Genomic DNA, 25,267 nt, shown 5'->3' with positions numbered 1-25,267 from the left:
CCAAGCTGGGCTACCGAAGCTGCTGCGTTGGCTCCACGAGGCGGACGAGAATGAGTGGGCCAGGCCAGGGCCCTCTGCTCTGTGCTACACACAGACCTATGACCCCCGATGCGGAACCCATGGCTGTCGCTTCCATGCGCAGTGAGCATCCTACCAGCACCTTCCCCAGATTCCACGTACACACACTAGCTATGCCTCCTGGAAACTTCCAGCACGACGTGTTTGCTCCTAGACTGGTGAGCATGCAGGGTCATAAAATACATCCCTCAAGGCCGGGATGTGAAAAGAGAAGAACAAATGCAATTCTTTCTTTATTTTATTATTTTTTTTGAAGATTTTATTTATTTGTGTGAGAGAGAGAGCACAAGCAGGGGGGAGCAGCAGGCAGAGGGAGAAGCAGGCTCCCAGCTGAGCAAGGAGCCCAATGCAGGACTCGATCCGAGCTGAAGACAGATGATTAGCTGACCCAGGCGTCCCCAAATGAAATTCTTAATTAGGCCAACAGGTGTTAAACGCAGGACAACAGAAGACCACCATGAAAAGAAGGCGAAGGTTGGGAAGCAGGGCCATTAAGGAAAGGTTCACATGGGGCGCCCGGGTGGTTCAGTGGGTTAAAGCCTCTGCCTTCGGCTCAGGTCATGATCTCAGGGTCCTGGGATCGAGCCCCGCATCAGGCTCTCTGCTCAGCAGGGAGCCTGCTTCCTCCTCTCTCTATGAACCTCTCTGACTACTTGTGATCTCTGTCTGTCATATAAATAAATAAAATCTTAAACAAACAGACAAAAAGAGTAGGAGTCTGGGAAAGAAACACCAATGTCTGGTTCTTGCTGGTAACTTTCCACTATCTTCACTCCTGCTCACGTGCATTGGCCTCAGAGGGCTGAGTGCAACTGGCTTCCAAATTCTTTCAAAAAGTCCGCCTTAGTTCTACCTGGGGTCGGTTCAAGCTTCCGGAATCCATTCTGGATGGGAGCTGCCAGCTCCCAGTGCCTTAGACAGTCTATCAGTTGACAGGATGGTAGTTTATACTGTTACGTCTGCTCAAGGTCACCTCTCTTAGGTTCACAGACTAAAACAGTCTTCTCCCTACCACCTGATTTTTCCACCAGTCAGCAGGTGACTTGTACAGACTGAGAGACAATCCTAACACAGACTCAAACCCTTGACTCACTTAAGACCAAGTATTTTCTTTAAAGCCCAGTATCATTTCCTTTCAAGCCCGTCATGAACCCAACGAGAAAAGGAACCGGCGGATCACCAAGAGGAAGACTCACAACGCGTGACACTGAATTATAACAAAAGCCGAAGTCCTGAGAAGTGATGCCGGGCTCTCTTGCATTCAGTGGCGCAGTGACACCTAACTGAATGCACACAAAATCCCTCTGGATCGGAAACCCTCTGGTCGCTCCACTGTCAAGTCTAGGTGTTCAGAATGAACCCTGTGACTTGTGCCTAGGCGAAAACTACGGGCCCGAACAAGATTCCCATAGGTGACGCGTGGCCCCCCAAATACCGGACCCGTGAATCGGGGGTTATGGAGAGTTAGCCCCGGAGGATTTTCCATGTATGACTATATCCTGGGAGGCTTTTAAGCCATCTTGTGAAAAGCTGGTAAGTAGGTCAGGCATAGCAACTACAATCAGACAGGAGCCTTAGGGAAAGCCTCATCTGCAAGTTTAAAGCTCTAAGTGAAACGTGGCTGCATTATGATTCGATGAATCTATTACAATTATTTTTTGCTTAGCACCGCGAGTGGTTATTTACATATAAGCAAAACCAGTCATCAGGCACGGGCCCTCTCGCGCTCTAATTGCTGCTGAGACCCCAGGTATCTTTGCTCTTTTCCTGTGTCGATGCCTCGGCTTTTTCATAAACATCGTGCAGAATAAAATACAAGTTTTGTGAAAGATTTTCAGTCTGAGGCTCAGAAAATAGACGCTACTGTTCTCACTGAAGAAGCCAGCACTCCTGAATGCCAGTTCTTTGCACGTCTAGGATGCCCCCACCGCACAGGAACTTAATCTCCTCCCCAAGTCCCACCATAAAAGGGCTATGCTCTGTGGCAGGTGTCAGCACGGTACGATGTTTAAGAGCATGGGCTTGAGGACAGGCTGCCTAAGCATGAACCCCAGCTGGCATCGGCCACAGGGATGATAACAGTACTTCCTCACAGTGTTCTGAGAATCAAGTGACATCGTCTTTCTTCAGAACTTACACTAGCACCTGGCAATTGTAAACGTAGTATGAGAATCGGATACACAGACATTGGAACAAGTAGAGGTTGTCTTTTGAGGATGTACTTAGCTCGCCATCAGGAAATCCTAGAGCCCCCACCCCTGCCCCGCCGCCCCTTTAAAACAATGAAAACTTAACCAAGTCTAGGTCCTCCTGGTTTCCAGAAGAGGAAAGGAGACTCGGGGGGGGGGGGGCTGCTGGCTGAGGTCAGAGAGTGAGTCCCTGGCCCCTATGAAACCAGTGAGCGAAGTGCCTGCCTGGCAGTAGATATTTCTACCCCAAACCTTACCAGTATCTCCTTGAGGCTAGGAGCCCTTCTTAAAGACAGCAGCAGGAAAACCTGCCTGACATGCAGCAGCAAAGGACGGCAACTCCTCTACCTAGGCCTTCCTGCTGACAGGCAAGGGACAGGGTCCCAAGCATGGACATGACAAATGTGGCTGCAGCCACCAGCAGGGACCACTTCTCCATGCGCTCAGGGACGAAGAGCTCTGATCCATCCTGGAACATTGCGTTCAGTGTATATGCCCAATTAATAAAACATGACACCCCCCAACAAGCCTGGAGACATTCAAGTGGCTTTCAGAAAGGTAGACCTCTTGGTTCCCTGAGTTTCTTGAACACACAGCTCCAGGAAGATAGATACGGCTTACTTGTTTATTCTTAGAAGTGTGGAGAGGTGCGTTCCAGGTTAAAAAGACCCAGCTTTATATTTTCCCTTCACACTTCACCCTTCTTTTCAAGAGTGAAATCAAGTGAAAGAATGAAAAATCTGTGGGTATTCAAAAGGTGATGCCTAAGCACAAAAGGAAGCCTTCATGTGGACCATCAATGGAAAGTGTGTATGAAAGGGCACTTGGAGTCCTCATATACCATTGTGTATAAAATCATGAAGCATTTAAGATGAGATTGATTCAGTGGAAACAGCAACATTAACACATTTCTAGGAAGTGCCACATACAGCATAACATTGCACCAAAGCACTTTAAATAAAAATCCCACTTAGATGAGCTATGAAAATACATCTCTATAGACAGTTCAAAGACTCTGTTGTTATGAAGCTTATCTCACTTTTAATGCTCTGATTCCAAGATCCTAAATCTCAGCCCTACGACAGTACAATAAACTTCACAAGTTACCCAAGTAGGACTATAAGGGAAAACAAAATCATTTGGGCCTTTTACACTGAAAACACTAGGAAAAGAGTAAATAAGGTCACATTAGAATAATTCTGGCTATTTCCCAAAGAAAGACACCATAAATAGTCTCACTTCCAATTATCCTTTCAGGGAATATCTTTTCCTTTAGGTGTGGACAGTGCTGTTATACCTCTGCGACAATTCACAAACTATGTTAAGAATAATGTTACTAAATAAAGATGATCCAATGCTTTTCCTTGCCAATACATTCTGAAACAAGATGTGTGCCATCTTTCCTGAGGGGACTCCCTCCCCTGCTGACAAGATAACTCACAATTTATTGGACATTTTGATACTGAACACTATCTTAGGGAGATGCCCATATGCTATTCCATTTGATTAAAGTGGAATTTTCCTTCCCAATCCCAACCACCAGCTTTCCTCCTATGACTCTAACCCTAACCCCTACTGTCTCCCAGATTAGTTGTATCACGTAACTTTTCTTCCTTCTTTTTTTGCTTTCTGTGGTCAGAATCAGCTGATTTCCTTCTCAGAAAGATATGCAGCTTGTGATTATGAATGTGTGGGTGTGAGAGGCATGTAGGACTGAAAGGAGTCCCAGAAACCAGCTTCTGAGTCAAAGATGCAGAGTTCAGGATGAGAGAACACAGAAGGAATAGAGACTCTTGAGTGCTTGGGAAGGAGGTGATGTGAGGAGTAGAAAATTCTTCAAGAAGGAATGGAAAAAGTAAAGCTAGTAACACCTCAAATGTGGGATACCACCTTTTGGGGGAGGGGGAGCACCCTTCTTACAGAATAACAGAAAACAGCAAGCATGATAATTAAGTAGGGGGACATTAGCTTTAGAACATAAATATTCTCAAATAAAACCCAAGAAGATGAATTAGAATTTTATAAGTTAAGTAAACATATTCAGGTAGGGTGGTTACAAGGGGTTAGAAGACTGAATTTCAGAAGGTCAGTAACAGATTCTACCTCTGTATACAAGGTGTGTTGGGATTTTATTAAGTAGCACACAGTTTAGCAAACTATCAATGTGATTCAGGGAGCATGCATAAAGATTACCGCCCCATGGCAAAAATAATAGAAATAATCTAAAAGATGGTAGGGACAAAATGTAATTAATAGCTGAAGTCAAAAGAAGGGAAAACTTCCAATAGTCAGAACAAAAAGGGAATTTAAGATGAGAAAGATAGAGGCACATGGGTGGCTCAGGTGGCTAACATCTGCCTTCACCTCAGGTCATCATCTTGGGGTCCTACAATGGAGCTCCACATTGCGCTCCCTCCTCAGTGGGGAGGGGCCTGCTTCTCACTCTCCCTCTGCCACTCCCCACCCCACTCATGCTCTTTCTCTCAAAATAACAAAATGTTTTAAAAAAACAAAATAAAATGAGAAAATAAGTCTGAAATGACACTGGAATGACCCTAAGAGGATACAAACATAGATGTGGACTTTAGCAGCCCAAGACATGGATTTTAATGGACTTGAAGGGCTTGTGGCCATGCCCACAAAGAAAAAAAAATGAATTAGAAAAACCCCATGTACCATTGCTGGGAAAAAGCAAAAAACTTTGCCTTCTTCCTAATATAGAATAGAATCTGTCATCCATTATACACCAAAACTTTAGCCATCAAAATGTAGAAGAGTGGAATTTAAATTTAAACTACTCCAGAAACATAAAAAAGCCAAGTGGCTGTAAATAAAAAGTAGGGGAGGATGACAAAACTATCTTGTAAAAATAAATGCATACACAGTCTTCAAGGATACTTCCACAACCATATTATATAGGTCTCCCACAGATAAAACAACAATCTCCCACTGAAGATTAGTCCACAATTAAAATTATAAACTATGAAAGGAAAATGAGCAAATGAGAAGAAACCAGTAAATTCAACACACAAGATAATTAGCATCCCAAGAATTTTATGTAATACAGTAATATAAAAGAATCTAAATAAATGAGTAAAAAGCTGACATAAAAAGGAAATAATACTAAAAGAGTAACATAATATGAAGAATGAACAAATGGAGTTGAAAAAGAAATGCCAATTCTAGAAATAAAAAGTGAAGTCATTAAAATAAAAAAAAAAGCAGTGGTTTAAAAGCAAATTAGTTACAGTAAAACAGAAAGTAGGGAAATAGAAGACCTGAGTAAGTTACCTAGAACACAGCACAGAGAGAGAAAAAGATTTTTTTTTAAATCTGAAAGGCTAAGAAATACACATGACAGAGTAAGAAGACATGACATATGTCCATTTGGAATTTCAGAAAGTATAGAGAGAAAGAGGAGAGAAAATATTTAAGAGCAAATGACTCAGAATTTCCCAGAACTGAGGAAAACATGAGTCCTTAATTGCAGAAGTACATCAAGTCTTATAAAGGATAAATAAAAAGAATCCACAAAATGCATAACATCAAAATCAAAGAGAAAAATCTATCTTACAGATTACATACAAAAAATTTTTGGATAATAACAGATTTCTCATTAGCAAAAATATACGGCAAAGACAGTGACATAATGTTTTTAAGGTTTTAAGAAAGATGATCAAGTTAGAATTTTTTTTAAAGATTTATTTATTTATTTGACAGACAGAGATCACAAGTAGGCAGAGAGGCAGGCAGAGAGAGAGAGAGAGAGGAAAGCAGGCTCTCCGCTCAGCAGAGAGCCTGATGCGGGACTCGATCCCAGGACCCTGGGATCATGACCTGAGCTGAAGGCAGTGGCTTAACCCACTGAGCCACCCAGGTGCCCCAGATCAAGTTAGAATTTTGAACAGAACTTCAGTATCATTTAAGTATGAGGTAGAAATGAAGACCTTTTCAAAGACTGAGAGAATTGACTACTCATAGAACTTTGCAGAAAAAAAAAAAATTTAAAGAACGTGCTTCAGGAGGAAGGAAATTTAACCCTGAACGAAGAGAGAACATACGAGAATAATGGTGAGAAAAGAAATGGCTAAAATGTCAGAATCTCAATATTTGGATTAATTAAACAATTAATCACAAAGCTAGTAATTCAATTGAAGTAGAACCAAGTACAGGATGTCATAAATATTTAAGATATGAGAGGGGAATTTGGAGTTAAAATGTTGTCTTTGGATTGTTTGAGAGGAGGGAAGAGATTTTAATTAATTTTCTATGCTAATCAAATGTGCTTATTAATAATTGAAGAGTAACCTCTAAGCCACCAAAGTATTCAATCTCTGAGGTGTGTCACAATCACCCAGAGAGCTTGTAAAACAAAGACCCTGGTTCCCACCTGCAGAGGCTCTGAATCAGTAGGTTTAGGATGGAGCCCAAGAATAACTTCCCGTGTGATGCTGATGCTGCCTATCTGAGGACCACACAATGAGACTCACTGCACTAAAGGACCAGAATCAGAATATTCAATTTCCAAAGCACTGGAGGAAAAGGGAATTTCTAAAAAAATCCATTCCATTCAATAGAAGGCCAGAAAGAAGGGGTAATGGGACAAAGAAAAAGCACACATATGAAGCAAAAAATGGGAAAGAAAAAAAGTGCAAACATATCAGTAATCACAGTAAATGTAAATGAATAAAATTTACCTATTAAAATATAAAGATTCTCAGTATGCTCAGTATTAATACAGATACTCTGTATTAAAAAGAAGTCTTGGGCACCTGGGTGGCTCAGTTGGTTAGGCGACTGCCTTCAGCTCAGGTCATGTCCCAGAGTCCCAGGATCGGGTCCCTCATTGGGCTCCCAGCTCCATGGGGAGTCTGCTTCTCTCTCTCACCTTCTCCCCACTCATGCTCTCTCTCAATGAATGAATAAAATATTTAAAATAAAAATAAAAATAAAATAAGAAGTCTTGCTAGATGCTTTTATAAGAAATATTAAAATGACTCAGAAAGGTTTAAGTAAAAGGGTGAAAAAAAAGATGCCAGATATATTCCAAACAAAAGAAAGCTTGCTTATCTATATTAATACTAGACAAAATTGATTTTCACTCAAAAAAAGGATAAAAATCAGTACATCGTGATAAAGGGAAGAGTCATGAGGAAGATGACACGATTGGAATCTACACACTTAGCTAAATAGTTTCAAAATATCTAAAGTCAAAGTGAACAGAATTACAAGGTAGGATTACAAATCTGCCATGAGAGGTGGAGATTTTTAGGACATGCATCTCAGAAAATAATAGCTTAAAAGACATTAAATAAATAAGCATAGAAAACATTTGGCCAATAGAATTCATAAGCTTTGTCTAAGAGATATATGTATTAGAATCCTGCAGTCAACCAAAAGAGAATAAAATGTTGAAGCATATATACATTTATAAGAACTGATGACTTACAGAAAAGAAGTCTTAAGCAATGCTAAAACTTAATACCATGCAAACTTCTTTGCAATCACATTAGGAGTCAATAATAAAATGAACGCAGAATAACAGGAGCAAGCATCACAAACTTTGCATTTAAGTATATTCTCAACAAATATGACACTGCATTAATTAAAAATGATAACATTTAGAAAATATTTAAAAATGAATAAAAATAAGGGGTTCCTGTGTGGTTGAGCATCTGACTCGTGGTTTCAGCTTAGGTCATGATCGCAGGGTCATGGGATTGATCCCTGACTTGGGCTCCATGCTCAGCGTGAAGCCTGCTCAAGATTCTCTCCTTCTCCTCCTGCCCGACCCTCTCTGTTTCTCTCTTTAAATAAATTTTAATTAAATGTTTTTTAAAAATGAATTACAATAAAAAGCAGTAGTACCAATCATAACAGGTGGGACTCAGCTAAAGCACTTTGTAGAGGAAAAAATATAGCCTTAAAATGTGCATCTTAGAAAAACTTCACAGTTTATATTGGGAGGCTATTTTTAATATAAAAAATGAACAAGAATATGGTAAGAAAGGAAAATATAGATGTTCTTATCTATTAATATAAATGCAGAACTCCTTAATAAAGTATTTTCAAAATGAATCTATAAATGTATAAAAGTAATCATGATTAAATTTTGTTAATCTCATAATGGTTTAATACTAGAAGTAGGTCAATATAATTCACAAAATGAAAAAAAGCAAAAGAAGAAAACCCATACAACGCTCAACTCATACAGGAAGGATGTGGAAAATAAATTCAACACTCACTGAAACAAATCTCTTCCACTCTAGAAATAAAAGACTTCTTCTTAAACCTAATAAAGGATATCCCTGCCATATTACATTCAATGCCATATTTAATAGTAAAATATTAAATATCAGAATTATTCAGGCAAGAGGTGTCAATCAAGCCTTATGAATATGACTAGCCTCTACCAGAAAAGTGAAAGTAGAACCATTAAGGGAGACTAAAGTCTAGGGAAGGAAGAAAAAAAAACCTGGGGCAATAATTTATAGTTTATCACCTGTGAAGTGCAGTTTGGAAGAAAGAAACTGAGGAGAGAAATGAGGATGATGGCAGATGAGAGTACCCAGCAGGGGGCGGCTATTTAGGCAAATGCATGTGCAGCTAATAACAGAAAATGCAACAAGCCCTCATGCTTTGATTAGCTGACCTTACGCCGCCAGACAAATTCAGACCCCTAGGAGAACATGACAGAAAATATCAGTTACATTCCTACTTCATAACTGCTCATTAGTGTGTCTACAAATGCAAATGAAGTCACCCTTGCACAGTGAAATTTTATAATCTATCAAGAGCTGTGAATGCACCAAAACTAAAAGGTCATTTCAAGATCCCTGAGAACTAGGAATTAAATGGAACCCAGTATCTCTGGTGTGTTTCCAGCAGGGGTGTAGTCTCTGTTATGTGGGGGATGGGGGGTGCATCACTGTGGAAGGAGACAAGTAGGGACTCAAGGTGGAAGAGACAAGAGTGAGAGAGTTACCTTTAGTCTCTAAGCAGCCTGTTCACATTGACCTTGGAGTGAAGTAATAGAAACCCTATAGTTTATGCATACATCCTGCCTGCTCTTCCATTCCTTAATCCTTTCAATTCCTTACGTTAGTCTTCATTCAGCTACCTTGATGATGTAGGATAGAGTTTTCCTGCCTTTGTTATGGATTTGATTTAAGAAAAGGCAGCTTTCTGGATTTTGTTCTGGGGGACTTCTTCCCTCTTGAAGTTCCATTATAATCCCATGGATGGCAAATACTGCCTTTAGGAAGAAGGTGCAAAGACCAAGTCCATAAGCCTCTATGAGGACAGACAGTGCTTAGCATTTTAATGAGAGAGGGAAATACTACTATCGCATGCAGTTAAGAGGCAGCTTTTCCTCCATCGAGTCTGAATGCCCTCCTGCCCATGCCATCCACCACATGCCTCTAGTACGTCTCATTTTTGTATTTTCCTGAGATCTGATACTGGTGCAAACATTTCTCCTCAGTCTAGCTCATGCAGAAATAAAGTGATCCATGCAGTGATGTTCCATACGATGGAAGCCTTCTGATTTCAGCACTTATACCTTCAAAATGTACATCCTTTTTGATAAAAATATAATAATATTCTCACTTAAAAAATACCAAATAGCTCAGATTTGCATAAAGTGTAGGCAAAAAAGTTTCGTTATCCACCTCATTCTGAATTAACTTCCAGTACAAGCCACACAGTTAATGATGGTTGAGGAGTTACCCTTCTTGGCATTTTCTACCCATGCATATGTACAAATGTGTGTGTGTGTGTGTGTATTTTTTTATTTAAACTAGATTACCAGTATATACTCCTCTGAAACTTGATGTTTCTTTTTTTTTTTTTAAGACTTATTTATTTATTTTAGAGAGAGAGCATGAGCAGGGAGAGGCACTGAGGAAAGAGGAAGACAATCTTCAAGCAGACTCCCCGCTGTACACGGAGCCCGACACGGGCTCCTGAGATCATGACCTGAGCCAAAATCAAGATTCAATTCTCAACCAACTGAGAAACCTAGGTGCCCCAGAAACTTGATGTTTCTACCTTACATATCCAGCACGGGTACAAACTGCTCTACCTAACCCCTAATTAGCTGGCTAATACTCCATTGTTTGGCTAGACAGACTATTGAATCATTACACTTCTAATAGACATCTAGATTGTAAAAATTAATTTAAAACCACAGCTGAAGAAAATTTCATATGCTTATCTAAGACATCATGCAGAGCCAGTGAAGTGGCTGTTAATTCAGTATATTCTCCAGACCTTGACCACTGGGGTGGACACATGGTCTGCAATGGGCTCCTAGTAATGCACAGAGGGGAATGTCAGACTACAACCCCCCTTCTACTCTGTACATGATAACTGAGGCCAGAGTAAGCAGGATCTGAGATACAGACAAAAGGTACACCCTGCACTAAAAATCTGGCAGAAGGAAATTTGTGCTTAGTTCTAGGCATATAAACTATTTACTTTACTTGCTTGGGTCCTCCACAAGATGTCTAGTTTTCAACAAAAAAAGTATGACATCTACAAAAAGGCAAGAACAAAATGCCCCAAAAAGACAAATCACAATCCAAGCAAGACTCTTATATGACACTTATATTGGAACTATCTGACAGGAAATTTAAAAGATGATGATATTTTAAGGGCTGTAACAGAAAAAGGTGTACAATATGAAAGAGTGAATGGATTATTTCAGCATAGAGATGGAAACTTAAGGAAGACTCAAACAGAAATGATGGAAATGGAAACACTGTGACAGAGACACAATGCTTTCAGCAAGCTCATCATACTAACACAATCAAGGGAATGATCGATGAACTTGAGTATAAGTCAACAGAAATGACCTAAACTGAAACACAAAGATAAAACTGAGCCAATTCAAAAAAGAAAATATTCTTACACACACACACACAAATGGATGAAAGACTGAAATATGAGAACTGAAACCATGAAAATCCTAGGAGAGAACACAGGCAGTAACTTTTCTGACATCAACTATAGCAGATTTTTTCTAGATACTTCTCTGATGCAAGGGAAACCAAAGCAAAAAATAAGCTATTGGGAATATATCAAAATAAAAGCTGCTGCAAAGTGAAGGAAAAAATAAAAAAAAAAAAACAAACTAAAAGGCAATCTATGGAATGGGAATAGATATTTACAAATGACATATCCAATAAAGGATTAGTATCCAAAATATATAAAGAACTCATAAAATTCAACACCCCAAAACCAAATAATACGATTAAAATATGGGCAGGAGACATGAAGATATATCTCCAAAGGAGACATCCAGATGGCCAACAAACACATGAAAAGATGCTCAGCATCACTCATCATCAGGGAAATCCAAATTAATACCACAATGAGACATCACTTCATACTTGTCAGAATGGCTAAATTCAACAAGATAAGAAACAATAGGTATTGGCAAGGATGTGGGGATAAAAGGAACACTCGTGCACTGTTAGTGGGAATGCAAACTGGAACAGCTACTGTGGAAAACAGGGTGGAGTTTCCTCAAAAAGGTAAAAATAGAACTTCCCTACAACCCAGCAATCATACCACTTGGCTATATACCACAAAAATACAAAAATACTAATTCAAAGGGTTACATGAATCCCTATGTTCATTGCAGCACTATACAATAGCCAAGATATGGAAGCAGCCTGATTGACTGATGAATGGTTAAAGAAGACATAGTATGTATACATATAATGAAATATTTTTCAGCCTTAAAAAAGGACAAAAATCTTGCCACAATGGCATAGATGGAGCCAGAGGGTATAAAGAAATAAGTCAGTCAGAGAAAGACAAATACCATGATTTCACTCATATGTGGAATTTAAGAAACAAAGCACATGAAGAAAGGGGAGAAAAAGAGAGACAAATCAAAAAACAGACTCTCAATAGCAGAGAACAGGCAGGTGGTTGTCTGAGAGGAAGGGGTTGGGGGTAGGTTAAATAGATATTAGGGATTAAGGAGTGGCTTGTCGTGATGAGAACCAGGTACTGTATGGAACTGTTGAATCACTATATCATACACTTGAAAATACTAGAGCACTGAATGTAAACTAACTGGAATTAAAATTAAAAACTAAAAATATGGGGCGCCTGGGTGGCTCAGTGGGTTAAGCCGCTACCTTTGGCTCAGGTCATGATCTCAGGGTCCGGGGATTGAGTCCCGCATCGGGCTCTCTGTTCAGCAAGGAGCCTGCTTCCTCCTCTCTCTCTGCCTGCCTCTCTGCCTACTTGTGATCTCTCTCTGTCAGGTAAATAAATAAAATCTTTAAAAATAAATAAATAAAAAATAAAAATATTACTGACTATCTAAAAGCTACATAACAGTATCAAAGTATCTAACATATGCACAATTTGGACGTTAGAAAGAAAAGAGAAAGAGAACAGGAGAACAAAGAAGTATTTGAAGAAGTAATGGCCAAAATTGTCCAAGATAAAGACAGACACTGAGCCACAAATTCAAGAACAGATGACACGGGATAAATACCCAAACAACAACAACAAACAACCATACACAACTAGGCATGCCCTATTCAAATTGCTGAAAACAAAAAACAAAGAGAAAATCTTGGAGGCAACAACAATTACTGAAAGACACATTACACAAAGAAAAACAACAGTAAAAATTACAGAAGATTTACATCAGAAACCATGTAAGGCAGAAGGCAGTGGAGTGACATTTTTAAGTGCTAAAAGTGCTAAATGGAACAACATTATGTTAAAGATTTTACTTCTTGGAGAGAGAGAGAAAAAGAGAGAACGAGTGGTGGGGGGAGGGAGAGGGACAAGCAGACTCTACAGTTAGCACAGAACCTAACATAGGGTTTGATCCCAGGACCCCAAGATCATGACCTGAGCTGAAATCAAGAGTCACACAGGTGTCCCTAAATGGAATGACAGTTTTAAGGGCAAGGTTGGGGTGGGGAAGGACCTTCAAAACAAAATTCTATACCCAGTGAGACTATCTTTCAAAACCGAAAGAGAAATACTGTCTCAGACAAACAAAACTGACCCAGAGGGGAGGAGTCAAGATGGCGGAGAAGTAGCAGGCTGAGACTACTTCAGCTAGCAGGAGATCAGCTAGAGAGCTTATCTAAAGATTGCAAACACCTGCAAATCCATCGGCAGATCGAAGAGAAGAAGAACAGCAATTCTAGAAACAGAAAAACAACCACTTTCTGAAAGGTAGGACTGGCGGGGAAGTGAATCCAAAGCGACGGGAAGATAGACCCCGGGGGGAGGGGCCGGCTCCCGGCAAGCGGCAGAGCAACGGAGCACAAAATCAGGACTTTTAAAAGTCTGTTCCGCGGAGGGACATCGCTCTGGAGGCTAAACCGGGGCGAAGCCCACGCGGGGTTGGCGTGACCTCAGGTCCCGTGGGGTCACAGAAGGATCGGGGGTGTCTGAGTGTCGCAGAGCTTGCGGATATTGGAACGGGAAAGCCGGCTGCAGAGACAGAGCCGACAGTAAGCTCGCAGCTCGGAGTTGCCTTGAACCAGTCGCAAGCTCGGTGAGCTCGGAGCGCGGCCGGAGGTTAGGCAGACGCGAGTTACTAGGAGCTGTTCGCTGAGGGCGCACAGGGGAGCGGGGCCCCGGGCTCTCGGCTCCTCCGGGCCGGAGACCAGGAGGCCGCCATTTGTATTCCCGTCCTCCGGAACTCTACGGAAAGCGCTCAGGGAACAAAAGCTCCTGAAAGCAAAGCCGAGCAGATCACTCAGCCCGGCCCCTGGTAAGGGCGGTGTAATTCCGCCTGGGGCAAAGACACTTGAGAATCACTACACCAGGCCCCTCCCCCAGAATATCAACAAGAAATCCAGGCAAGACCAAGTTCACCTACCAAGGAGTGCAGTCTCAATACCAAGGAGAGAGCAGCAGAATTCCAGAGGAGGAGAAAACAAACCACGGAACTATGGCTTTCTGCCTGTGATTTTTTAGTCTTACAGTTAATTTAATTTTTTTTCTTTTTCATTTTTTTTCTCTCCTTCTGCTAAAATTTTTTATAACTTTTACCCTTTTCTTTTTTAACGTTTTTTAACTAGATTATCTAATATATATATATATATATATTTCTTTTTTATACTTTTCTTTATTCATTTTCTTTTTTTTAAATTCTTTTTTTTTCTTTTTTTTCTTTCTTTCTTTTTGAACCTCTTTTTATCCCCAAATCAGAAGAGATCCTAATCTCTTCAATCTTTTTTTTCTTAATTCTTTTTTAAATTCTTGATTGAATTTTTAATTCAATCTCTTTTTTTTAATTCTCTTTTTCTTTTTTTTCTTTCTTTCTTTTTGAACCTCTTTTTATCCCCAAATCAGAAGAGATCCCAATCAGAAGAGATTGGGAGATCCCAATCAAAGGAGATCCCAATCAGAGGAGATCCCTCACCCAATCGTGAGGGGGGAGAAATCCCCCCTCACGATTTGGGATCTTTTCTGATTTGGTTAAAGCATATTTTCGTGGGATTGTTGCCACCCTTTTAGTTTTTTACTTGCTCCTTCATATACTCTTAGCTGGACAAAATGACAAGGCGGAAAAATTCACAACAAAAAAAAGAACAAGAGGCAGTACCGAAGGCTAGGGACCTAATCAATACAGACATTGGTAATATGTCAGATCTAGAGTTCAAAATGACAATTCTCAAGGTTATAGACAGGCTTGAAAAAGGCATGGAAGATATTAGAGAAACCCTCTCCAGAGATATAAAAGCCCTTTCTGGAGAAATAAAAGAACTAAAATCTAACCAAGTTGAAATCAAAAAACCTATTAATGAAGTTCAATCAAAAATGGAGGCTCTCACTGCTAGGATAAATGAGGCAGAAGAAAGAATTAGCGATATAGAAGACCAAATGACAGAGAATAAAGAAGCTGAGCAAAAGAGGGACAAACAGCTACTGGACCATGAGGGGAGAATTCGAGAGATAAGTGACACCATAAGACGAAACAACATTAGAATAATTGGGAGTCCAGAAGAAGAAGAAAGAGAGAGGGGAGCAGAAGGTATACTGGAGAGAATTATTGGGGAGAATTTCCCCAATATGGCAAAGGGAACGAGCATCAAAATTCAGGAGGTTCAGAGAACGCCCCTCAAAATCAATAAGAATAGGCCCACACCCCGTCACCTAATAGTAAAATTTACAAGCCTTAGTGACAAAGAGAAAATCCTGAAAGCAGCCCGGGAAATGAAGTCTGTAACATACAATGGTAAAAGTATTAGATTGGCAGCTGATTTATCCACAGAGACCTGGCAAGCCAGAAAGAGCTGGCATGACATTTTCAGAGCACTAAACGAGAAAAACATGCAGCCAAGAATACTATATCCAGCTAGGCTATCATTGAAAATAGAAGGAGAGATTTAAAGCTTCCAGGACAAACAAAAACTGAAAGAATTTGCAAACACCAAACCAGCTCTACAGGAAATACTGAAAGGGGTCCTCTAAGCAAAGAGAGAGCCTACAAGTGGTAGATCAGAAAGGAACAGAGACAATATACAGTAACAGTCACCTTACAGGCAATACAATGGCACTAAAATCATATCTCTCAATAGTTACCCTGAATGTTAATGGGCTAAATGCCCCAATCAAAAGACACAGGGTATCAGAATGGATAAAAAAACAAAACCCATCTATATGTTGCCTCCAAGAAACTCATTTTAAACTGAAGACACCTCCAGACTTAAAGTGAGGGGGTGGAAAAGAATTTACCATGCTAATGGACATCAGAAAAAAGCAGGAGTGGCAATCCTTATATCAGATCAATTAGATTTTAAGCCAAAGACTATAATAAGAGATGAGGAAGGACACTATATCATACTCAAAGGGTCTGTCCAACAAGAAGATCTAACAATTTTAAATATCTATGCCCCCAACGTGGGCGCAGCAAACTATATAAACCAATTAATAACAAAATCAAAGAAACACATCAACAATAATACAATAATAGTACGGGACTTTAACACTCCCCTCACTGAAATGGACAGATCATCCAAGCAAAAGATCAACAGGGAAATAAAGGCCTTAAATGAGACACTGGATGAGATGGACATCACAGATGTATTCAGAACATTTCATCCCAAAGCAACAGAATACACATTCTTCTCTAGTGCACATGGAACATTCTCCAGAATAGATCACATCCTCGGTCCTAAATCAGGACTCAACCGGTATCAAAAGATTGGGATCATTCCCTGCATATTTTCAGACCACAATGCTCTGAAGCTAGAACTCAACCACAAGAGGAAGTTTGGAAAGAACACAAATACATGGAGACTAAACAGCATCCTTCTAAAGAATGAATGGGTCAACCGGGAAATTAAAGAAGAATTGAAAAAAATCATGGAAACAAATGATAATGAAAATACAACGGTTCAAAATCTGTGGGACACAACAAAGGCAGTCCTGAGAGGAAAATATATAGCGGTACGAGCTTTTCTCAAGAAACAAGAAAGGTCTCAGGTACACAACCTAACCCTACACCTAAAGGAGCTGGAGAAAGAACAAGAAAGAAACCCTAAGCCCAGAAGGAGAAGAGAAATCATAAAGATCAGAGCAGAAATCAATGAAATAGAAACCAAAAAAACAATAGAAAAATCAACCAAACTAGGAGCTGGTTCTTTGAAAGAATTAATAAAATTGATAAACCCCTGGCCAGTCTTATCAAAAAGAAAAGAGAAAGGACACAAATAAATAAAATCATGAATGAAAGAGGAGAGATCACAACTAACACCAAAGAAATACAAACTATTATAAGAACATACTATGAGCAACTCTACGCCAACAAATTTGACAATCTGGAAGAAATGGATGCATTCCTAGAAACATATAAACTACCAAAATTGAACCAGGAAGAAATAGAAAGCCTGAACAGACCGATAACCAGTAAGGAGATTGAAACAGTCATTAAAAATCTCCAAACAAACAAAAGCCCAGGGCCAGATGGCTTCCCGGGGGAATTCTACCAAACATTTAAAGAAGAACTAATTCCTATTCTCCTGAAACTGTTCCAAAAAATAGAAATGGAAGGAAAACTCCCAAACTCATTTTATGAGGCCAGCATCACCTTGATCCCAAAACCAGACAAGGATCCCATCAAAAAAGAGAGCTATAGACCAATATCCTTGATGAACACAGATGCAAAAATTCTCACCAAAATACTAGCCAATAGGATTCAACAGTACATTAAAAGGATTATTCACCACGACCAAGTGGGATTTATCCCAGGGCTGCAAGGTTGGTTCAACATCCGCAAATCAGTCAATGTGATACAACACATCAATAAAAGAAAGAACAAGAACCATAGGATACTCTCAATAGATGCTGAAAAAGCATTTGACAAAGTACAGCATCCCTTCCTGATCAAAACCCTTCAAAGTGTAGGGATAGAGGTCACATACCTCAATATCATCAAAGCCATCTATGAAAAACCCACCGCAAATATCATTCTCAATGGAGAAAAACTGAAAGCTTTTCCACTAAGGTCAGGAACACGGCAGGGATGTCCATTATCACCACTGCTATTCAACATAGTACTAGAAGTCCTAGCCTCAGCAATCAGACAACAAAAGGAAATTAAAGGCATCCAAATCGGCAAAGAAGAAGTCAAATTATCACTCTTCGCAGATGATATGATACTCTATGTGGAAAACCCAAAAGACTCCACTCCAAAACTGCTAGAACTTATACAGGAATTCAGTAAAGTGTCAGGATATAAGATCAATGCACAGAAATCAGTTGCATTTCTCTACACCAACAACAAGACAGAAGAAAGAGAAATTAAGGAGTCAATCCCATTTACTATTGCACCCCAAACCATAAGATACCTAGGAATAAACCTAACCAAAGAGGCTAAGAATCTATACTCAGAAAACTATAAAGTACTCATGAAAGAAATTGAGGAAGACACAAAGAAATGGAAAAATGTTCCATGCTCCTGGATTGGAAGAATAAATATTGTGAAAATGTCTATGCTACCTAAAGCAATCTACACATTTAATGCAATTCCTATCAAAGTACCATCCATCTTTTTCAAAGAAACGGAACAAATAATTTTAAAATTTATATGGAACCAGAAAAGACCTCGAATAGCCAAAGGGATATTGAAAAACAAAGCCAAAGTTGGTGGCATCACAATTCCGGACTTCAAGCTTTACTACAAAGCTGTCATCATCAAGACAGCATGGTACTGGCACAAAAACAGACACATAGACCAATGGAACAGAATAGAGAGCCCAGAATAGACCCTCAACTCTATGGTCAACTAATCTTTGACAAAGCAGGAAAGAATGTCCAATGGAAAAAAGACAGCCTCTTCAATAAATGGTGATGGGAAAATTGGACAGCCACGTGCAGAAAAATGAAATTGGACCATTTCCTTACACCACACACAAAAATAGATTCAAAATGGATTAAGGACCTCAATGTGAGAAAGGAATCCATCAAAATCCTTGAGGAGAACACAGGCAGCAACCTCTTCGACCTCAGCCGCAGCAACATCTTCCTAGGAACATCGCCAAAGGCAAGGGAAGCAAGGGCAAAAATGAACTTTTGGGATTTCATCAAAATCAAAAGCTTTTGCACAGCAAAGGAAACAGTTAACAAAATCCAAAGACAACTGACAGAATGGGAGAAGATATTTGCAAACGACATATCAGATAAAGGACTAGTGTCCAAAATCTATAAAGAACTTAACAAACTCAACACCCAAAGAACAAATAATCCAATCAAGAAATGGGCAGAGGACATGAACAGACGTTTCTGCCAAGAAGACATCCAGATGGCCAACAGACACATGAAAAAGTGCTCCATATCACTCGGCATCATGGAAATACAAATCAAAACCACAATGAGATATCACCTCACACCAGTCAGAATGGCTAAAATCAACAGGTCAGGAAATGACAGATGCTGGCGAGGATGCGGAGAAAGGGGAACCCTCCTACACTGTTGGTGGGAATGCAAGCTGGTGCAACCACTCTGGAAAACAGTATGGAGGTTCCTCAAAATGTTGAAAATAGAACTGCCCTATGACCCAGCAATTGCACTACTGGATATTTACCCTAAAGATACAAACGTAGTGATCCAAAGGGGCACGTGCACCCGAATGTTTATAGCAGCAATGTCCACAATAGCCAAACTATGGAAAGAACCTAGATGTCCATCAATAGATGAATGGATCAAGAAGATGTGGTATATATACACAATGGAATACTATGCAGCCATCAAAAGAAATGAAATCTTGCCATTTGCGACAACATGGATGGAACTAGAGCGTATCATGCTTAGCGAAATAAGTCAAGTGGAGAAAGACAACTATCATATGATCTCCCTGATATGAGGAAGTGGTGATGCAACATGGGGGCTTAAGTGGGTAGGAGAAGAATCCATGAAACACGATGGGATAGGGAGGGAGACAAACCATAAGTGACTCTTAATCTCACGAAACAAACTGTGGGTTGCTGGGGGGAGGGGGGTTGGGAGAAGGGGGGTAGGGTTATGGACATTGGGGAGGGTATGTGCTTTTGGGTAAATTGGAAGGGGAGATGAACCATGAGAGACTATGGACTCTGAAAAACAATCTGAGGGGTTTGAAGTGGTGGGGGGGGTGGGAGGTTGGGGTACCAGGTGGTGGGTATTATAGAGGGCACAGCTTGCATGGAGCACTGGGTGTGGTGAAAAAAATAATGAATACTCTTTTTCTGAAAATAAATAAATTGGAAAAAAAAAAAACTGACCTAAGTTCATGGCTGATGGAACTCTTCAAGCAAGTTTAGGCACAAGAAATGTTATACAGTTTGGAAACCTGGATCTACACAAAGAAACAGAGCATCAGAAATGGAATAAGTGGCAATAAAATAAAAATGAAAAGCACATTTTTTTCTTATTTGCAATCGCTCTAAAAGGACACTTTTGCTCTAAAGCCTGAACAGTAATTCTGTATTATGTGTTTATCAAACAAGTAAAATTAAATGCATGACAACAGCACAAAGAATAGGAAGGAAAACTATTGAAAGTCCTTACCCCACAAAGGAAGTGGTATAACATTTGAAGATTCATTACAGTGAATTGGGATTTATATTTTTAACGTAAGAGCAATGACTTAAAAATAAGAGGCATAAATAATAAGTCAACAGAGAAGTAAAATGGAATTAAAAAGTAGTTCAAAGTGACATCACTCCACGTTCTTCTTGTGACCCTGTGGGCCCACTGCCCTATCTAGTCGCTCTCTCCAGAGGTCCCCAAGACCTGTGGCTTATAACTTCAAATCACATATAAAGTAGCGCAACATCCTGGTGACAAGAGCAGGGTTGGTGGGTCATGTAGACCTGAGATTCTACACCAGCCCTACCTCTCATGAACTGTGTGATCTTGGGCAAGTTTCTGTCCCTGGAGCCCCAGCTTTCTCCTCTGCAAAGTAGATATGGGAATGGTATCTATCTCAGAAATATATTGTAAAGATTAAATGAGATAATCCAGGTAAGTTTTTATTTCGGGACTCAGCACGTAGTAAGTGCTCAATAAATATAGTTTAGATTATTTATGACCCTTATAGTATTGTTCCAAAAGTACTTTTTAGGGGCACCTGAGTGACTCAGTAGGTTAAGAGTCTGCCTTCAGCTCAGGTCATGATCTTGGGGTCCTGGGATCCAGGCCCGTATCGGGCTATCTGCTTGGTGGGGAGTCTTGCTTCTCTCTCTGCCCCTCACCCCTGCTCGTACTGTCTCTGTCAAAAAAATAAATAAAATCTTTATTTTAAGTACTTTTTATATGTTTTTATCTCCTTTGTCCCCTACTGGGGGACATGCTTAGCAGCAGCAGGCCCTGGGTCTTATTTTTAGTTGTACACTTATCATCTAGCCAATAAGCAGTACAGGCAGGCACACAGTGGACATAAGTGCAGTGTTTTCCAGAAAATAAAATGGTGCATGAATGAAAGCTTCAGGTTATTTCCCAATTCATCAAGAGATATGACCCATAGCTATAGCAGGCATGGGTTTAGTGGAAATGTTCTTGTTGCTTCCAGCTTCTTATTACATGCCAGATCCTTGCAACACCCACAGGTTTTCCTTCTGCGCGCTATCTGCTCTCTTTCTCCCCCTGGAGGTTGTAGACTTACATAGCAGCCATCTCAGAATGATCAATACCCTTTCTTCAGACAGAAGCCCTGTGGGCTGGTCCATCAAAGCATTGCCAAAATTGATAGCTTAAGGAAAGAAAGAATGGGAAAGTCTGTGATCTCAAAGTTCTTGTCCTAAATATGGGCGCCTGTTAAAAGACACGATTTGGAATCTGTGGATTCATATATTTACATCTGTAGCACCAGGAGCCTCCCACGGGAGAGGATGGCAAATGCCCGTGCTTAGCCCTGTAAGGAAAATGCTGCCTGATGCAACCAAATTAAGTTCTCCCTTTGGGAAGCATTTTAAGGAGGGCACTCCCAACTGCTGAGTAGGAGAGGTTTTCAAAATTCTTTCAGGGGTACCTGAGTGGCTCAGTGGGTTAAAGCCTCTGCCTTTGGCTCAGGTCATGATGCCAGGGTCCCAGGATCGAGCCCCGTATCAGGCTCTCTGCTCAGCAGGGAGCCTGCTTCCCCCTCTCTCTCTGCCTGCCTCTCTGCCTCCTTGTGACCTCTGTCTGTCAAATAAATAAAATCTTTAAAAAAAAAAAGTTGTTTCAGTGAGGAGAGTCCGGCACTGTCACTGCTCCTGAATTCTCCGAAGCCGCTCACATAGGTTTTGTGTGCCCTGGACACACATCCTTTTGCCATTCCTGTGAAGACTGACCAGCAGTGGCTCTTCAGTGCTCTGGCTTAATGAAGGCATGTCACTGCTGCCCTGATGGGAGGACGGCAACACTGAGCCGGCGAGCAGCCTCCTTCAGGAGAGAAAGCTGTGGACTTTAAAAAAGAGAGAAAAAAAAAATGGGAGTGGACACCTGGGAGGCTCAGTCGGTTAAGCATCTGCCTTTGGCTCAGGTTATGATTCCAGCGTCCCAGGACTGAGTCCCACCTCGGTCTCCCTGCTTAGTGGGGAGTCTGCTTCTCCCTCTGATCCTCTCCCTATCATTTTCCCCCCAACCTCTCTCTCGCAAAAATAAATAAATAAAAAATACAATGAAAAAAAATGGGAGTCTGTAAATACTTCTTTAACACATTAACAGGGATGCACTTAGCTATATAGATCTTTGAACATTATTAAGTCCATGTATTTTTTTATAGTATACCTTTATGGGAGATTAGAAGAAGCCTGAAGGGGAAAAATGGTGTGACTTGTGCATACCAGGCTTGAGGCCCCAAAAAGGGAGGAAAAACCGATCCTTACTTTGAAGGTAGAGGTTGAGTCGCTGCTAGCAGCCATTTCAGCCCTACATCCCTTCCCTGGAAATAAAATTATAGTAACTTGCATGGTTTGAGTTAAGGGAAACTCGTCCCTTTGATGTGTGGGTGATGTACTGGGGAGGGGAAGACAAGAAAGTTGATGTGTTAGGCTATAAATCTCAACTAAAGGATGTCTGGGATGGTTCAGGTAACTCCCAGCTGTGACATGACACAGTTAAGAGCTGGCCAGTTGGATAATAACAGCTTGTCACCCCTGAGAGAGATCTACAGTATAGGTGGGTTGTGATTTCCCCCCCATTTTGCAAGAGGTGCTCAGCTGACTCGAGAGCACAAAGCAAACCACTGACAGCAGAGAAGCCAGTCCTGCTGGCCATGTGTTCAGCTCACAGATTTACAGGAAGCCAAAAAAATAAAAACACACACCATGAAAAGCCTGAGAAGAGAACTCTACGTGACCCACATGCTCAGTCTAAAACCTGCCCTCCTCCCTCAAACCCCCCGGCCTCTGCTCTGTGAATCATCTCCCTAGAATAATAAAATGTCATCCAATCACCACTTCCAAGCTGAGACTTCATTTTTCAAAAAAAACAGTTTTCCCAACTCTCAGCTCTCAACTGATTTCCATTTATACGTGTTGAGTGATGACTCTGACTGGGCATTTTGTTAGATGTTGCAGGAAGCAGGAAACAAATAAGCATACCCATGGTCCCACCATCTGAGGAGTTTCCAGTCGCTTTGGGAACACGAGCACCTTGGACCGTATTCTGTTTCTAGATGCAGTGCATGGCTTGTGAAATTTTTCTCCTGCACCGTCCCAAGTGGTAACAAGTGACCATGGATCCCTGAGAGCCTAGGAGGTGGGCTGTGTTTCTGAGGTGGCTTTATCAACCTCCTACAAACCGTTCTGTACTCCTGTCCTTGGGCAGAGTGGGACCAAGCTCAAGTCACCCGCAGAGAGAGGGACTTTGGCTAAATTGCCCAGTAGCCAGTGCACGGGAGAAACATTCAACATCACACAGAGGTTTACAGCTCACTCCTGTGCGCTTGGCCCTGATCTGGAAATTGGGACACATCGGTACACAAAACAGGCAAAGATCTTCACGCTCGTGGAATTTACATTGTAGCGGAAGGGACACTAAAAGCGTAAGTCAGTCAGTGAGGGAGCATGTTCAGAGGTGGTGAATGCTGTCAGTAGTCAGGGTAGGTCTGATTCAAGAAGGGGAAATCCCAGCCCAGCCAGGAAGGAGCTGACGGGGGGAGTCCAGGGGACATGTGGGGAGAAGCATTTTTAGGCTGAAGCAAGAGCCAGAGCAAGAGGCCCTACATGAGAGCATGCTTCGCACCATTCCTGTGGAGGAATGCTAAGGAGAGCTGGGTTAAACAGGAAGAGAAGAGGACAGGAGGCGAGAACAGCGAAGGGGACACAGCTGGTGTCTGTCAGTGGGTCTGTGTAAGAGATCTAACCTTTGCTTTCTGTGAAACGGGGAGCCGTGTCAGACTTCTCAGCAGGGGCAAGATCCAGTTTGTGTTTTAGAAGAAAAACTCGAGGTTCTTCTAGTTTTAGCTCCAACATGAAAAACTATGGAGAGGTGTTATTTCCACTTTTGCAACAAGAAAAAGCAAAATGGACAGAGTATCAATATTTCTTAGAGGTATCAGACAACTGACATCCCAGGGAGAGCTGCCTCTCTGGAAGGCTCGATGTGACCTGCTCATCTGGGGCAGAAGCTGCTGGAGCCATGAACTGGTAGGGACACCTAAACAGTTATTCTAGCAAACTCTTAGAGGCTGAGTGTGGAGTAGCACAAAATTTAGAAGCACCTGGGCACCACAGTCTTAGGGGGCCCTCCACACTTCCATACCCTAGAAACCCCAGCCATTTCTCATGGTGAAGAGCCAAGAGAGATCTCCCCATGGGCCTGGAAGGCGGCGGGGGGGGGGAAATTAACCACTGTGAAACCCAGTGGCCCACCACGAAGTGTGAAGAGCTTTGCCTGAGCCTTATTTTGGCTAGGGGAAGGGAATTCCTCCCCTTCTAGCTTACCCCACCTAAATAAGGAAAAAACAGTAACAGAGCCAGGGCTTTAAGGAAACAGAGCAAGAATGCTACTCCCAGCAAAGGGAGTAGAGTGCATGGGGAGAAAAAAGCTATACCATTCTGGAAACACTTATGAAGATCCCAGTCCTGACACACAGGCCCAATAAAAGACTAAGATTTAACTGGAAAATAACAGACCATTGCTCCTACCCCATGCCTTACCAGTGCACCAACAAAGATCCGGTAATAGTAACACTAGGAAACAGCTAGTGTTACAGACACAACTCTCTCTGAGGAGGAGTTTTTAGGGAAGCCAAAAATCAAGAGGAGACAGAAACAAGGACATCAGAAAAACTTGAAGCCTCTGGGACCTACAGTTAGAGCAGACATTAAACACAGTCCCTCTTCTAATCAGACTAACAGAAATGCTCACACTGAAGACCTATTCTCCTCAGTTTCTATTACATACATACATACAACATATGTATGTATATGTTGTACATATACATACATACAACATGTCCTGATTTCAACAAAAAAATTAAGGGTGTGCCCAAAGGCAAAGAGAAACAGTCTGGAGAGGCAAAGCAAGCACCAGAACCACAC

At 41.1% G+C, this 25,267-nt stretch overlaps 1 protein-coding gene across 2 annotated transcripts in view; it reads right to left on the bottom strand.

Moving 5' to 3' along the window:
• Positions 1-25,267, bottom strand: part of PCNX2 (pecanex 2) — a 306,841-nt gene that overhangs the window by 86,437 nt on the left and 195,137 nt on the right. The gene's annotated exons all lie outside the window — the stretch shown is intronic.

This window comes from Neovison vison, chromosome 2, assembly GCF_020171115.1.
Source record: "Neovison vison isolate M4711 chromosome 2, ASM_NN_V1, whole genome shotgun sequence".
NCBI lineage: Eukaryota > Metazoa > Chordata > Mammalia > Carnivora > Mustelidae > Neogale > Neogale vison.
The sequence above is the reverse complement of the archived record's forward strand: the minus strand, read 5'-3'. Positions and strand labels throughout refer to the sequence as shown.